Source organism: Lissotriton vulgaris, unplaced genomic scaffold (genome assembly GCF_964263255.1).
Source record: "Lissotriton vulgaris unplaced genomic scaffold, aLisVul1.2 SCAFFOLD_2115, whole genome shotgun sequence".
NCBI classification, from domain to species: Eukaryota; Metazoa; Chordata; class Amphibia; order Caudata; family Salamandridae; genus Lissotriton; species Lissotriton vulgaris.
Genome location: NW_028247469.1, coordinates 223064 through 240894, shown reverse-complemented (window position 1 = coordinate 240894; position 17831 = coordinate 223064). Strand labels below are relative to the sequence as shown.

Here is a 17831-nt window from a genome sequence, read left to right as displayed (position 1 = left end):
GCGCACCCGCAATCCACTGCTGATGATGTCACATATTACATCATTCATGACATGGTCAGTGACATCACTGATGACATCACTGATGACATCTCAAATGACATCACTGATGACATCACTGATCACAACACCCAGTGACTGTATGTTTCTGTAAAGTTAAAATATGTCTTACATATTGAAGAATGAGTGGATGTATAAGTGTCTGGATGAAGGATTTAGTAGGTGCATGACTGACTGTATGAGTGAGTGATTAAATGTATCTCACTGAGTGCATGGGTTAGTGACTAAACTGTCTTAATTTGTGCATCATTATGTCTGTTGTTCTGTAAACTGCTGCATGTGTTGATCAGTAGCTATATGAGTAACTATATGGGTTATTGATTGGTTGCCCAAGTATTTGTATGGGAGACTGAGTGTGTGTGTGGGTGGCTGGGAGGTGTATGACTCTGTGCATTGATGTGTGAGCAGTTGATTCACTAGATGTATGGGTTCAAAAGTGCATGTGGAAACAGCTGTATGAGCGGTTGACTGTGTGCATGAGTGTATTGGTGAGTGAATGGATATCTCAGTGCTACATGTCAAAGTAAGTACATATGTAAAACACAGTACATGTGAGAGTTGACTTATATAAATAACTGTGCATAAGAGCCAGTGAATGTGTGAGTGGCTGTATGGATCATTGTGAACTTGTATCAGGGATTGTACAGGAGAGTAAATATGTGTTAGTATATGTTTGAATAAGTAAGGTGTGTATAACTGTATAGTTGAGGAAATGGAGGTGTGATTGATTCTTTGCATGACTGACTATGTGTGTGCGTAACTCCATGGATGAGTGACAGTCTGTGACTGTCTGTTTACACTGATTGTATCTAAGGTTATATTAGAGTCTGAAGAGGTTCATCGTATTATCACATGAATGATATCATCAGTGATGTGATCAGTAATGTCACACGAGATGTCATCAGTGATGTTATCAGTGATGTCATTTGAGATGTCATCAGTGATGTCATCAGTGATGTCATTTGAGATGTCATCAGTGATGTCACTGACCATGTCATGAATGATGTAATATGTGACATCATCAGCAGTGGATTGCGGGTTCGCAATATATAGTTAGTGCAACTAACTATATATGCGAATTTCTATGGTTTTGTGTGAGTAAAATAAGGTTTAGTAAATGCTAATCCCTAACTATATATGGTCTATAACCTATGGTTTTTTCAGTGAATTTTCAAGGTTTTGTAAATGCTAATTCCTAACTATATATGGTCTATAACCTATGGTTTTTTCAGTGAATTTCAATGGTTTTTTAATAGTAAATATAAAAAGCTGTAAAATGTATTCTTATTCTAATTCAAAAAAATATTTTTTATATTTTTGTATTATATTTTTTTAATTTAAATATTTTTTAAATTATTTTTTATTGTTTCGCTGCCGGTCCGCGAACCGGTAAACGTTCCGTTAGCGCAAGTACCGCGTTAGAAAGCAACATCGTGACGCATCGCGTAATCGCAACGTATCACGTTACTTCGTAATGCGTCTTATGACGCGCCGCGTTAGTGCACCCGGAAGCGCTCTGGAACGCGAACCAAGGCGCGAAACGCAGAGCCCCGGAAATGATCCGAGGCGCGGAGCGCGTAACGTAAGCATAACAGGTCATGTGACTAGTTTATAAAACTTTTCATTGGTTCATTTTACTTTTAGTTTCCTAATGATGGAAGGCTTGGTCATATGACTTAAAATTAACACTTTTCATTGGTTTAGAACATTTTTTTTCCCAAATGATGAAAGTCCCACCTTTTTTCCTCACTCTGACTTTCATTTTTATGAGAGAAAGACCTGTTTCTGCTTGTTCAGTCATGGCATCTGTAGTAGCTGCAGCTGGTGAACCCCCAGCACCACCACCACCTCCAAGGAAGAGAGGACCACCTCCTCAGGTCATCCTCCAACAAGAGGAGGAAGAAGAGGAAGAAGAGGAAGAGGAGCAAGGGACAAGGGTTTTTTTAAAAGAACAGCCAAGGATGTCCCATATAAAAGAAAATCTTATTTGGCAATTTTTTTCATTTCCTCCACATCAAAAAAAGGTAAATGCCTGGTACGTTACCTGCCTCATCTGCCTCAATGAACTGTCCAGAGGAACCGAAAAAAAATATAGTTATGGTAATCAATCAATCAATCAAGGACATTTATAGAGCGCACTACTTACCCGTAGGATCTCAAGGCGCTTGGGGGGGGGGGGCGTTACTGCTCGAACAGCCAGGTCTTGAGCTTCTTCCTGAAGGAGAGGTGGTCTTGGGTCAGGCGCAGGTCGGGAGGGAGGGAGTTCCAGGTCTTGGCGGCCAGGTAGGAGAAGGACCTTCCTCCTGTTGTCGCTCTTCGGATGCGGGGGACGGCGGCGAGGGCGTGGTTGGCTGATCGGAGGTGGCGTTTGGGAGCGTAGTAGTTGATTCGGTTGTTGAGGTAGCTCGGGCCTTGATCGTGTAGGGCTTTGTGTGCGTGGGTGAGGAGCCGGAAGGTGATTCTTTTGTTGACGGGGAGCCAATGCAGGTCTCTCAGATGTCCGGAGATGTGGCTGGTTCGTGGGATGTCGAGGATGAGTCTGGCTGAGGCGTTCTGGATCCGCTGGAGTCTCTTCTGGAGCTTGGCGGTGGTACCGGCGTAGAGGGCGTTGCCGTAGTCCAGTCGGCTGGTGACGAGGGCCTGGGTGACGGTCTTCCTGGTCTCTGTGGGGATCCACCAGAAGATCTTCCGTAGCATGCGTAGGATGTTGAAGCACGACGAGGAGACGGTGTTGACTTGCCTGGTAATGGAGAGGGAGGAGTCCAGGATGAAACCCAGGTTCCGTGCGTGGTCCGTCGGTTTGGGTGCGGTGCCCAGGGCGGGGGGCCACCAGGAGTCGTCCCAGGCGGAGGGCGAGGAGCCCAGGATGAGGACCTCCGTCTTCTCTGAGTTCAGTTTCAGGCGGCTGGTCGTCATCCACTAGGCTACATCTTTCATCCCTTCGTGCAGATTGGCTCTGGCGGCGGCGGGGTTGTTGGTCAGGGAGAGGATCAGCTGGGTGTCGTCGGCGTAGAAGATTATGTTGAGGTTGTGTTGGCGTGCGATGGCCGCGAGGGGGCTCATGTAGACGTTGAAGAGGGTGGGGCTCAGCAAGGATCCTTGAGGGACGCTGCAGATGACTTCGGTGGCCTCTGACTTGAACGGTGGTAGGCGGACTCTCTGTGTTCTTCCGTCGAGGAAGGAGATGATCCATTCCAGTGCCTTCTCCTGGATTCCGACGTTGCTGAGGCGCTGCACGAGGGTGCGGTGGCAGACAGTGTCGAATGCCGCGGAGAGGTCTAGGAGGATGAGGGCCGCTGTATCTCCGTTGTCCATCAGGGCTCGGATGTCGTCGGTGCCGGCGATGAGGGCGGTCTCGGTGCTATGGTTGGCTCGGAAACCAGACTGTGAGGGGTCGAGGGATCCATTCGTCTCGAGGAAGGCGGCCAGCTGTTTGTTGACGGTCTTCTAGATGACTTTGGCTGGAAACGGGAGGAGCGAGATGGGGCAGTAATTCTTGAGTTCGGTGGGGTCCGCTGTGGGTTTCTTGAGTAATTATACCATGCATCGCCATATGGAAAGGTGGCACCCGATAAATTACAGTGCTGCCCAAATACGTGATTTGGTGGATAACCCCCGACCTGCCAGTACATCCACCAATGGTGTGGCAGTGGCGGAATCAGAGGCAAGGGAAACGGTCCCAAATCTACAGAAGAACTTTGGCCAAATGAAATTAACATGTTTAACTTGCGGCAAATTAATTTCCTGTGGAGAGAGGAGTGTAACTCTAATCAATAGAGCTTATGAACATCATCAATGTACAAAACGTCCCAGAAACTAAATTTTCTTTTTTTTTGTTGCTCCTGTTGAGCCCTTTCTAATGAATCATTTTTGTTTCCCCCCCAAAAAAACACAAAAAAATATAAAACAACAAAAATAATAAAAAAAAGTTATTTTCAGAACTACCTTCCTTTATGAAAAATTGCTAGAATGTTTAGCACTCTAGCAACCTCTATTTCTTTTGATTCGCTTCCCGGTTTGCACGCCGGTACGCGAACCGGAAGCGAACAAAAACATTTTTTTTAAAAAAAAAAAAGAAGAGTAAGTAAACAGAGAGTAATGTTAAAAGAAAGACAAATAGAGGGAGTAACACACAGTTACTGTTGAAAGAGGGACTGAGAAAAGGAGTGGAAAGAGTAGTATAAGTAAGTAATAGAAAAAGAAATGAGGGAAGTAGCAAAGGCAGGAAACTGAAGGTTAAAGAAATGAAGCAGTGGAACTAATAAAAGTTAAATTTGATAGAGATGTAACGTAAAGAGTACTAAACACTTACCTTATAATTGTCGTTAATTTAGTCAATTGTAATTTTTATACTTTTAATCTATGTAAGAAAGAACAAAAAATGTTAAAATTAATAGAAGGTAGTAAAAGATGAGTGAGCATGAGACAAGATGAATACATATTAAAAATCACAATTCAAAGTACAAAATTAATTATACATATTTAATGGTTTATTTTTGCTGTTCTCAGAATATATCAAATTTCACTGAAAACAGTGAGTTGAAGGTATTCATCATATAACAGCGGGGAGAAAAAACACAATCAAAATGATTGTGTTAAAAAACCCAAATAATATAACTAATCAGAAATCAGAACTCCTCAAAAGTAACTTACTTTCTATGACGTCAAAGGATGTCCTATGAACAGCTTATACTCCGTTGTGCTGTTACTATTTTCTGCCCGCCACTTTCTGAAAGATAAACTCCACCGTTTTAAGAAAAATGAGACATACAAAGCAATTTAAAACAGCACACTAAATTACAGCAACACCTAGAATCATTATAGTCCAGTTACCTACCCTAAATTCTCACTTCAGAAAACAAGTCAAAAGGCAACATTGCTTCATACTCAATTGGTAATGTTTACTGAAAGACTAGCCTTTTTTTTATTTCAAATAAGCTGTGTAATACCCTGATGTTGTCAAAGGACCATCTTAATATATAATAGCTGCAGTTGCAAATGTTCTTCCTGAAATCAATGACTGTGTAGCCAAAACATTTTTAATTAGACTTAACAACTTTTTTTCATCCAGTTTATGCAGTTAAAAATTGTAAAATGACATTTCACCCATCAGTTTCCATAAATAATATGGACAGCATTGCAGACTTACATTTCCTCTACTCCTTGTTTTGATCTGCTGCTTGAATTAGCTTATAAACACAAACAGTTTTCGCTCTGTACTACACTTATCCACAAGGCCATATAGAGTAGGAGACATTAGAACCTCTTGAAATTCCTCAAATCCCAAGATTCCTTTCCTAAAATTTTGGTTGTAAGAACACAAGGTAAGAATTTTGAAGGTGGAAAGGCAATCTTTTTTTTAAAGTTAAAACAGAATCATTGCAGAATGAACAGCCGTTTCCAGATTTTAAATAAGCTGTGTAATGTCCTGAAGTAGTTGAAGGACCGTCATGATATATAATTGCTGTAGTTACAAAAGTCCTTCCTGATATTGACAACTGCGAAGCCACAAAATTATTAATTAAAGTTGTCAATTTAGTTCCATCAGGCCAACATCGTTGGAACATTAAAATGACATACTGGCCATAACTTCGTAAAATTAACGTGGACAGCATTGCAGACTTACATTGGCTACACTCCATGTTTTGATCGGCTGCCTTTACTAGCTTATTGAAGGATACGGATTTACTGTCAGGCAAAGTTAAATATATAAATCTTTCTGAGTCTACACTAGTAGTACTTGATAGCCTACAGTTCTGGCAATCATGCTGCCATTGATAAGAAAGGCCAAACAGATAATCTACATCTACACCTTAATCTTGCAATACATCAAGCATATACATTAAAAAGTCCTGACAATCCTGCTGAATATTTTGAGAGAATTGTGTTTGACCTGAACATTCGTCTAACAGATAACGAATTTCAGACACACTTTCTACTCTTGTTCTATCAGCGCTACCTTTCTCTAACACAGAATTCAACAAACAGCATAAACTTTGTTCCGAATTGATCACAATCTGTTCTTTTAAAGTCTCTAGTGAAAAGAGAACATTAACCACTACATTAGCATAGCAGTTGACACCAGAACTATTTTCAAATTGAAAACCAACAACATCTTCAACAGAATTCATTTTATTTCTGCTTACAATTTTCTGTTCATCGACTTTTGGTCTTTTTGCTACAACCTCCCTACTATTACTGATATCTCTTTGTTTCCGGCCTACCACACGTTTCTCAAACAAAGGATATTGAGGCAAATGTGGCGCATACTCTCTTCTTAACCTATTGTATTCCTTAACACAATCTAGATCCGCACAAATGTTTGTGACATCACAGTCAATCAAGTACAATCCCGATAAAGTTCTGACTCATGACAATGCTACATAAGCCATACCCTCTTTGAACACAGAACTGCCAATATTCACTAAAGCAGTGTCTACACTTAAACCTTGCGATTTATGAATTGTAACCGCATATGCCAAGCAAACAGGAAACTGCTTACGGCGAACATATAAGTCTTTTACAAGCAAAAACCTAGCTGTGCAACGACCAATTAGCTGTACTTCCTCAATGCCATCAAATTTAATTTTAAAAAATTCAATTCCATCTCTACTTCTGTATTTCTCAAAATCAACAACATTACCCATTGATCCATTTACCAGACCTCTTTCAACATTTAAATTTCTTCTCAAAATGATACTGCAATTTAAGCACACATTCAGAGTCTTTTCAAAACCCGCAATTTTAGATATAGTCTTCTCTAATGAATCCAATTTAGATTTCAAATTCTCAGACAAAACAATTGTTGCACCCATATGCTCTATTCTGTCAATAGCTTCCAGTTTCACAATCTCTTGGTTTTCTAAATTCAACATTTTGTTATTGAAGATGAAACATTCTGCAAGAGTTGGCATCAAACATATTCCAGATTTTTTCTCAGTAATTTTCTGAAAAATATCCTCTGACAGAACGTCTTCTTCTGGATACAAATTTGACAGTAATCATGCATGTAAAGCTTCTTTCCCACGCTCAGTCACTTTCCCGATTCTAACATCTTGTAGAATATTCTTCTAATCTTCATCCTTCGCCTGACGCATATTTTCACGCAGCTCAGCATAATTGAAGTTTAACCATATGTTAACATTGCCAATGCTCCCTAGGCACTTCCTGGTATCTTCATGCGTAAGCAGTTTAAACACTGGTTGTCCTTTCACTGGTGTCAGCTGCAGAAGATCACTGAAAACAATGATGTGTTTGCCACCGAATAACACATCATACTCTGTTTTAAGAACTTCCTGCATTCTCAAATGCACAAAGGCAAGCATGACATTGGAAACCATGCTTACTTCGTCGATGATAAGAAGTTTCATCTTCTTCAGAACTCTAGATACTTCACAACAAGCATCCCCAGATAACTTGTGGTATTGTAATTTGTTATCATGCTCCACTGGCAGCATCAGTAGCCGATGCAAAGTAATCCCTTTAATGTTATGTGCTGCCAGACCAGTTGGAGCGGTGACAACACAAGACAGCGATGACTCAGTCCTTTTCTGCAGATAACATGAAATTGCTTTAATGAGGAAACTTTTTCCAGTTCCTGCTTCTCCACTCACGTACAGTTGGACAGGCTTCAACGACGTACATGAGCACTCTTTCTTCTCATGACTTAATCCATGATCAATTTGGTTGGTAACTTCGTCATATATTTTCCTCTGCTCAACGTTGAGTTGTCTTTCCAAATCTTCTAAGTTAACCGCATCCTTCTGAGCATGTGCCATGGCTCTTTCCACTTCAATCATAGCAGTGGCAGCTTCATTTTCGATAACTGGTTCTCCTAGTGGATCCTGACTCAATGAAACAGAACTCTGGCTGTCCTGAGAACTGTCTCTAGCAATCTCAGCTGCAATTGTTGCTTCCTGCTCGATTTCTGCATTCAACATTTCTAGATATTTTGGAAAAACAGGACATTCTATGGACTCCTTGGCTGCATTAAAAGAGTCTTCGTAACAGAGGAAATCTCCAAGCAGTTCCTCTTCTGCATGCCAAGGCTTGAAAAGTTGCAAAAGAGCTAAATAGAAAAACTCTTTTCTTTCTGGAGATTCGCAATTCAATTTTCGATGATTTACCAAATGACATTTTCTTTGCTTGACCAGACATCCCTCACTTCCAATTACAGCATACACTCCTTTATCAATATCTTCTTTGATGTTCCTCTTGAAAATGTAATTTTGTAGAACATCATACAGACAAACATTCTCCAGGTGACTGCTTCTATTTGGATAATATGTATCCAACATGTTGGTCTTCAAAATATCTGTACTGCTTGGCTCCTTCTCCGCCAAATACTCAATTTCCCGTACAGGTTTCAGAACTCGATTACGCGTTGCAGCAAGACCAAGACTCGCCCAAATGATACTCCTAGATTTGGCATAGAGAATTGCTGAAGATAACCGGTCAGAACATTCGTAAGCTCCGATTTCTCGAAGCGACAACATCTTCAGACTGAAACTGTACAACTTCTTACTGAGGCTCTTTTCATGGGAAATATCCTCCCACATATCCTTCAGTTCTGTCTTTTCTTTTTTGGTGATGTAAGACGTCACATACCGAGCCACAGCCATACAGTTGTCAGCCACAAACTGTATATCCATGTTAGCATTCCACATGGACAAAATCACTGGGTTGTAGTCGTTAATGTACTTGGACTCTTCGTTTCTTTTCAAATTGTATGTGTTTTTGGGTGATTTCCTCGTCACATTATGTCGCAGCGAAGACATCAAATTGTTCACTCTTCCTTTAGATATCACCGACCGTGGAAATGCAATACGACATTTGGTGTAGTACTTGTCCTTGTTTCTGAATTTGCGACGACAGTACTTTCCACAACGATGGCTTTGAAACCGTAAAACTTGTTCTCTTAGACTTTTATCTTCGTATGTCTTTGGAACAGCACATGTAGCATACTGTTCTATGAAACTCATCACTAAGTCATCCGGATCTGTTCCAAATTTGGGTGCATCTTTGATCCATAGCAGAATATGTATATGAGGAGCACCTCTTGCTTGATACTCCTTTCTCCAGAAGAAATCCAACTACTCTCCAAGTGGTGGATTTTTCGTGTTCGTGATGAAAGACATCATAGCTTCAAATCTATGATTGAAGTATCTGCATACATTCACTGGATCCAAAGAGCACAGTTCTCTGGGTGTCTTGAATTCGATATTTTCAATGTTTCCATTTGCCTCTCGTAGAAATTCAAGTAAGTCTTCCCAGCCATACTCAGCACAGCTGAGAGTGAGGAACCATGTGGGAGTTCCTAAGTTCCTCAGCATACATTTTAAGTCACCCTGACGGCGGTACCAATACTCATTAGTACCACGCTGACAAGCCATGAGATTAATCAGGTGAGAATCCAAAATACTGTCTTGCACATTGACTTTATCCATAAAGTCCCTTGCCGAGATATTTCGCAGTTGTACACCACTTTTCAAGATGTGGTTCACTGCATAAGACAATCCAGAGAGATCACTTTCAAACAGTAGATGAAATAAATAGGGAATGCATTGACGAAACCTAGGATCTTCTGCATACAATCGTAAAGTCCGGTATTCTGAAGCAGGAGTTTGAACAGGTCGCTCATCATATCGTCCTCCTCGACCTGTGGGAAATAACTGTGGGAAACACCGAGCTTCCAAACTTTCCTCCCAAACACTAATGGGACTCCCTTTGGCTTGTTTCATTTGAAACAACTCAATAGCATTCCCCATGACTTCCTTGGAATGCAAAGGATGAACACTATAATGTTCATATATTTCTTCATTTTTAGAGGCTTCTACTTTCTCAATTTGTCCAGCACACAAATCGCTGTCCTCTTCTTCACTTACTTCCTCTTCTGCAACACATACATTCTTGTAGTACTCATTGTTTTTTATCAAATACAATGTTGCCTCTTTGACTTTCCTAACATCCACTAAATCTTGCCAGATTTTCTTACTCTTTGTCGGAACCCCATTAACTATGATAACCAGAGGTTCCTCTTCCACTTTCTCTACTCCAATTGTATTAATGTTTTTCTTCAAATCTAAAGGCAAATAAACAACTCTTCCCTTTAATCCTCTCTGTAAATCTGATGGAGGCAATTTCCCTGTTTTTGGCTCCATTCGTACAATAGCCTGGAAGGGATGGACACTTTGAATCAAAATAGATTCATAAGTTTTTAAATCCTTCAATTCAGAAGGAATGTCAACCAATTCCAGATTATTATAAACCGCTCTAGCAGGCATCTGGTTTTGGTTTAATTTGTTATAACAATAAGTACACATACGTTGCTTCGCTCCCAAATCAAAACAATTTTCTACCATCAAGTATGTGGCAAAATCCTTCCATTCACTATTGTTTTCCATATCACTTTTTGCATATAAATCCACTAACTTAGTCTGATTCTTATAATAAGTCTGTCGAAAACACACACAAGTGAAATTAGGCCTCTCACTTGATTTCACCATAAACGTGGAAATTTCCTTGTGAAACTTATGTTTACTGAAAATCTGTTATCAACCAAATTTTGTCCCACAAATATACCACTAAGTTGGTGGAAAGTGGAATAATAGTACCCAATTAGTTCTCAATGTTTAGCAATACCAATCACACAATTGTGTTAGAAGCAGAAGGCTGAATTACAACGCATGAGCCAACTAATATAGTCAATCACCAAGTCTTACAAAATTAGAACACTATGGCACACATTTCATAATTACAAGACAAAGTCAAAATTAGAAAATTAAAAACCAGAAAACGGTGTTTTGGAAAAATATATGTACTTTGTGCATTTATTCAAATGTAAACATTTTATCACAGTGATAACAAATCATTTTAAAAAATATACATGAAGTATATTAAACATTTCATTAAAACATTAAAAAATCACATAAAGTAAACGTAAGTTAAAAAAGTTCAAAAGAACATGGGTCGACGCGGCGTTTCGGTTACAGGCTAACAATAGACAACCTTCTTCAGGACCAAGTTCTGATTTTAGTAACATCTTCCAGATAATTCCTGGAATGCTGTGTACCGGTTTTAGTATTCGGTCAGGAACTGTTATAGGTTCGTGATGTTTTTACATACGCTTTGATAGTATCTTGTGTTTGTTTTAGGGATAGGTCTTGCTCTGGTAGTAGGAGCCACCAATATTGGACTTCAGTTATGCCAGATTTAAAATGACTGGCATCTAAATATTATCACGAGCTTTTCAATGGGCTTGTGTATCAGTTTTGGTATTCATACCATGGTGGGGATTATCCTGCCACTGGGGCTTTAAATTCGGCCTCCCTGCTCCTACTCCGTCAGCGTGTCCTCGGGTCTGATAAAATTTGAAAACACAGCACAGCTCCTATGTACAACCACACCTTGTCAGTACTAATACTTTACATTATCTGCAATTACAATTGGTAAAAGAATGCAAAATCTTCTTTGAAAACATAATGCAAACACTTGACTCAAAACATCATTTTAAATGCACAGCTGGCTTTCTTATTTTCTCAAAAAAGCATACTAGTCTCTATCTAAAATAAAGAAACAATAACTCACCTTAACAAATGCTTTTTGAATTTCAAAACAGTCTCAGAAACACACCAATTTTTCTTTAGCAGAACAAAAGGTATGCACTCCAGAGGCTTGAACCAACAAAGGCACTGAAATGCTGATATTCATCACACATATCTCTCATGTCAGCCAATCAAAACTCTTCCCTCACTTTTTTCAAATCAACACCCTTCCCCCCTCTGCCCTTTCTGCCCTTTTTCCATAGCAACTACCGCCTGCCAGACCTCTCATGTTTACAAGTTCACACAACAATGTTTCAAATGAACTCTGAACTCTCAGTACACCTGCTAATCCACTGCAATCTTTCATAACATCATTTTTTATTAACCATTCAAATTACATCTTTCAAAGAACACATCCATGCACCCTAACTTTCTGTTTTCAGCAATGGAAATCCACCAATCACTGCTAATGAATCATTAGCACTCAAACTCCACCGTTTTTTTTCTTTACAAACTCCACTGTTTCAACTGCCATTTCATTCCCACACTTCATCTGACTGCAGCAGAACCTCCTCTCGCCATGTTTTCTGTCTGGATTCTAGGACATAGCTACATCCACTGGGCTCACAGGTATGCTGATAACAGAAATTTACACAACCTCAATTTACAAAATGTGGAAATCAAATGGATTGGCCAAAGAGGATTGAAATGTCACCAATTGATACCATTGGTGAAAACCTTTTCTACATTTGCCAAACCCTGACCTCGTAATAGTGCACTGTGGAGGAAATGATTTGGGCACTTTGACTGGGGTAGGTCTGGAAATGCTCTTAAAAGACACTTTTGAGCAATTGATGGCACTTTTTCCTCAAACTGCCTGGGTATATTCCAATATATGCCAAAGACAAAAATGGAGGTGGTCCAATCAATTTTGTCCACAAATTGAGAAATCGAGGAAGCATGTAAATAAGTCTGTTTCAGCTGACATGAGAGACCATGGAATGGGCTGCATCTACAACAATAACTTGCGTTACTACATGCAAGATATCTACAGAGGAGATGGCGTGCACTTCTCAGATGAGGGGAACAGAGTTTTCATACAAAATTTAAGACTGTGTATTGGCACCTACTTATAAGTACCTAGAACTTACACAGAACCCAAAAGCTCTTTTCAGAGCTACCTTAACTTTAATTACTCTTTTGAAATTTCGAATGTACCTTTTTTCACTAATTTTCACTTATGTTCGCTTCCCGGTTCGCTACCCGGTTGGCGTACCGGCAGCTAACCGCGCGAAAAATTCAATTTTTTTTCCGACATATATGAGCCTCCTCAGCCACCCTCAGAAAACCTAGGGGGTCAGGATACGTCTACCGTGCCCCCTTCTACCCATTCTGAACATTATTTACCCTCCATCTTGTATCTCAATTCTACCAAAACACAAAATGGAGGACTCCCGTAACGCTGCAGGTTCGCGTACCGGGACACGCACTGACAAGCACTCGCTCAAAAAAGGTGGGAAAGTAATTTACAGAAAAACCACTGGAGACACTTTCACCAAATATACATTAGCTCATACTACATACCAATCCCTACCATTTTCACAAATTTGGTTGGAATTCCATTTAGCCATTTAGCATGTAGACCTCTCTAAATTCCCTGAGGTAAATTACTTCACAAAACATATATGAAGTGTTGGAATTGACAACCAATTAAAATGTTACTTTCATTTTCTACTATTATATCATGACATTTGATTGGTTATGTACCTGAATATATATAAAGAAAGAGAGAGAAACAAAGCCATTTTGACTACTACTTCCCGAAGTACATTTGAAGAGCATTTTCACTGACAAATGAAACTTCTTTTTGAAAGGTAAGAAGTTATTTTAAAAATTTGAAATGAGAACTATGTTATGGTAATTTGTGAAAACGTTTTCAGATAGTTGTATACTGTCCCTCTGTAAGAGTTAGAGATTGAGATAGGCTTCTATGGTATAATTATGAATTTACTTAGTCTTCATCACAGGCACTTTGTAATAGTTCTACTTCCTGCCTGAATCCATACAGTGCCCAAAGATAACTTCACTGTTAAAAACTCACAAGTACCTGCCTGAACTTTAACCCAACAGTAACCTATCTCTACTGATATATTTTTATTTTTTATGCAATTTACAGCAAGAAAATGGAAGCACAACAGAAAGAAAATAATATTTCCTTTCAAATAAATATTGAAAACAATCCAAATGAAGAAAAGGATGAAAATGACTTTTTGGATGACACATTAGACGAAGAATTAATTGAATGTGTAGAAGAATATGAATCATGGAATGAATAGGAGGACATACCTGATGAATTGATGTTACAAATTCTTTTAGATTTTGAAAAATCTGAACAATAAATTTAAATTTTAAAATTAAAAATTGTTTGAGACATTATTCTTTTTTATATGTAAATTATGAAATAGTACCAAATTAGATAAAATATAAAGTGAGACTTAAAATATACTGCACAACTTTTTTGTGTTACATAGTAAGTTTGCTCATCGTTACTTCCTTTCTCCAACTATATTATGTCCAATGTGTATTTAACATCTCTTTATCATCTCCTGCCTCCATATTGTTTCGGCTTTCCAGACAGACTATGGTAAAAATTCCATATACCACAATAACTTCTGAAACAACTTGCAAGATATCCACAAAGGAGACAGCGTTTATTTATTTTTAGACTCTGCATTGGTACCTACATGTTGCTACGTAAATAAAAATAAACAAAAAAGATCTACTATGCCCCCTTATGGTCATTTGCCCCTTCGTTTTGGCCTCCTCTTGTCTCTCGATCCTACCGAGAGACAAGATGGCGGCCGCTCCGGACTGTTTAAAATGTTGACAGACACCGGAGAGCCAATCAGCTTTGATTCGCAAAGTTCCGTTACGCGAAAAGTACGCAAACCGGAGCGCTACCCGGGACGCTGTCACAGATATATCTGTTTTTTAAAATGTTAATTTCTCAAAATCCACTGGAGCACATATATTGAGACCCAGCAAAGGCACATCGGGCTAACAGTCCGTACAATTTTGCCAAGTTTCGTGCAAATCCATTCAGCCGTTCGAGCTAAAAGTGAGGCCAAACGCCCTATGGAAAAATGAATGGGAAAAACGCGTTTTGGGACCCCCGTTTTTTCTCGGCCCCCCCTTGACGAAACCCCCCCAAATTTTTAGGGGCTGCTCAGAAACAAAATGTACCATTTCCCTGAAACTTTCAGCCGATTCCGTCCACAAACGCCAACGTTATTAGACATAGAATTTTCAAAAGTCCCATAGAGAAAAAATCCTAACTATATATACCTACTGGCGACCGCCAGTAGGTAATATATATATTGTGACCAAGAACGTTAGTTCGAAACGCGTAGGAGTTTTTGCTAAGAGACCTGAAATAAACAATCATGTTCAAGAGGAGTGCCGCGTCCTTGCTTTTGTTCATAAAATTACCTAGGAGACACGCTCCCGGTCTCCAAACGCGAGCACCAACCGATGGAGTTCCCTCTGCTACGGGGACATTTGTGAGGAATATATATATATATATATACTTATTTTGGGTGAAGACGAAAAGTAAAATGGACAATAAACAATCCAATATAACCAGCAGGGAATGGGAAGCGATAAAATCTTTGGAAAATGACGCAAGCCTTGAGATTAAACCCTCCGATAAAGGGGGGAATGTGGTGATTTTTTGAGAAAGAGGACTATGTCCAGGAAGCTTTGTGCCAGTTGAGGGACTTGGAATGTTACACCACAATAAACAGAACAGACTATGTCCAATGTACAGTTGATTATCAAATATTATTAGAAGGTTGGAAAAATGAGGGTACGCTGAGCACAGCAGAATTCCAATTACTACAATGTGAAGCGCCGACAATACCAACCTTCTATCACCTTCCCAAGATTCACAAGAACGCCAAAAGACCATCAGGAAGGCCAATTGTATCTTCCATTGGCAGCCTACTGGAGAATACTTCTAGATGTATTGATTCTTTCCTGGCTCCAATCGTAAAAGACTTAGCGTCGTATGTGAGAGATACGCAGGACTTTCTCCGACAAATGGACAGTATAACATGGGAATCAGACATGCTACTCATCACGCTAGATGTCACCAATTTGTATACCTGCATAGCACATGAACATGGGATTGCAGCTACCAAATGGTTTTTAGACAGAAAAGCATTGAAATATTCCAAACATAATCAGATGCTACTTAGCATGATGAGATACTTTCTTTATAATAACATCTTTCTTTTTGCAGGCAAAATCTACAAACAGATTAGAGGGACAGCCATGGGCACGTGCTTCACCCCCAGCTACGCGAACTTGTTCGTCGGCTGGTGGGAGAAGCACGTGGCCTGGAGCGACGCCCATGACCACTGGACCAGCAGGGTACTACTATGGACTCGTTACATAGACGAACTTTTTATCATTTGGCGCGGTGACCGCTCCTCAGCTGAGGAGTATGTGGCCGCCCTAAATGATAATTATTGGAATCTGAGATTCACTATCACTATGAGTACAACATCTGTATGCTATTTAGATCTGGAGGTCTTTGTAGAGAATAATATTTCAAAAACGAAACTCTACAGAAAACCTACGGCAGGAAACGCCGTGCTGCACGCAGTGAGTTATCACCCCAAGAGCCTAATAAAAAACATTTCCTTTGGTGAACTCCTACGTTTAAAACGTAACTGCTCGACGGAGGAGGATTATCAACACGCCAGAGAGGAAGCAAATATCAGGTTCGCAGATAGGGGGTAATCAAAAAACCTTTTGAAGGGCGCAGCAGAAAAGACAGCCACAGTCAAACGGAGGGATCTTCTGGTAGTGAAATCAATAAATAAAAAAGAAAAACCTACCAGAATGATTACTGACTTTAATGTCAGATTAGGGGAGGTGGTGCACATTTTTAAGAAAAACTGGCACATCCTACAAACTGACAACATTCTCAGGAAACACCTCCCAGAGAGCCCCCCGATCTCATACAGACAATGCCAGTCACTAAGAGATCATTTGGTCCACAGCCATTGCTCTCTCCCACAGCAACCCCAGAGAATAGGAAACACCAAGGGGTTCTTCCCATGTCTCCGCTGCAAAGCCTGTAAAAGCAGTAAAAAGGTATTAAATTACCCAGGGAGACAAGATGACACCAAACCCACTAGAGAAATAAAGAAACTTCTGAATTGCAATTCTGAATATACAATATACTGCCTACAATGCCCATGTGCGAAATGGTACATAGGCAGCACAATCCATACTGCGAAAAAAACGTGTCTTAGAGCACATGCGTGCAATTGCGAATAACAATAAGACCTACCCTGTTGCTCGCCATTTTGTAGAACTCCATTAGAGCAACAGGGAGGTATTGAGCTTTTATTGCATAGATCAGGTGGAACGTAAAGAAAGGGGGGGGGGGATAGAGTGAAGGCCCTCCGGATCTTAGAATTCAAGTATATTATAGACCTCCAGACGAGAGCCCCATGGGGGTTAAACAATGACAAAGAACTGTGGGTACACCTTTAGGACATGGGACCATGTACTAAAGAAGTAATCACCTCAGTAAAACTGCGCTCTATTAAGTCTCAGGGGTACGTGACAGTATTAGAAGTAAAAGCATAAAAGAACATACAGTCAGGTTATGTAACCAGAACACCGTACCCTCCGATACGGCAATCTCCATTACATCAAGTTTGAAATTGCCCATACAGGGCCGTATAACAGGGAAGGGAACTCTGATAGAGACTCAGACCAAACAAGATATGAAACTGAAGAAGAAAAAAATATAAAAATTTAAAAAATTTAAAAAAATTAAATTATAATTGTATTTATAATTAGTACACTATACGAAAAAATATACATATATGAATTTTCTGTGGTCTGCGAGCTGTCTCAATCCCTCCTCTACATAGTTCTTTCTAGATAACACAACTACATTTCCACCTTTGTCGGATTTTTTAATCACTATGGTATGGTCATTCCTTAGATCATCAATTGCCTTTCTCTGTTCCTGAGTAGCATTACTCCACCTCCACCCCACTAGTTATAGTTAATGTAATGTGACAAGTGACGTGACAAGACTGTGTATGGAGGTGCAAGAGTGTTTTTAATTTAAAGGATTTGCGCAAGTATATATGTGAGATTTAAGTATGACTTATAGTAGTTTGCAAGTGGTATGAACATGATAAATTG

The 17831-nt window shown here is 39.7% G+C and overlaps 1 protein-coding gene across 1 annotated transcript in view; it reads left to right on the top strand.

The window, feature by feature from the left end:
* The window catches only part of LOC147665171 (zona pellucida-like domain-containing protein 1), a 334299-nt gene that overhangs the window by 157438 nt on the left and 159030 nt on the right, over positions 1-17831 (top strand). The gene's annotated exons all lie outside the window — the stretch shown is intronic.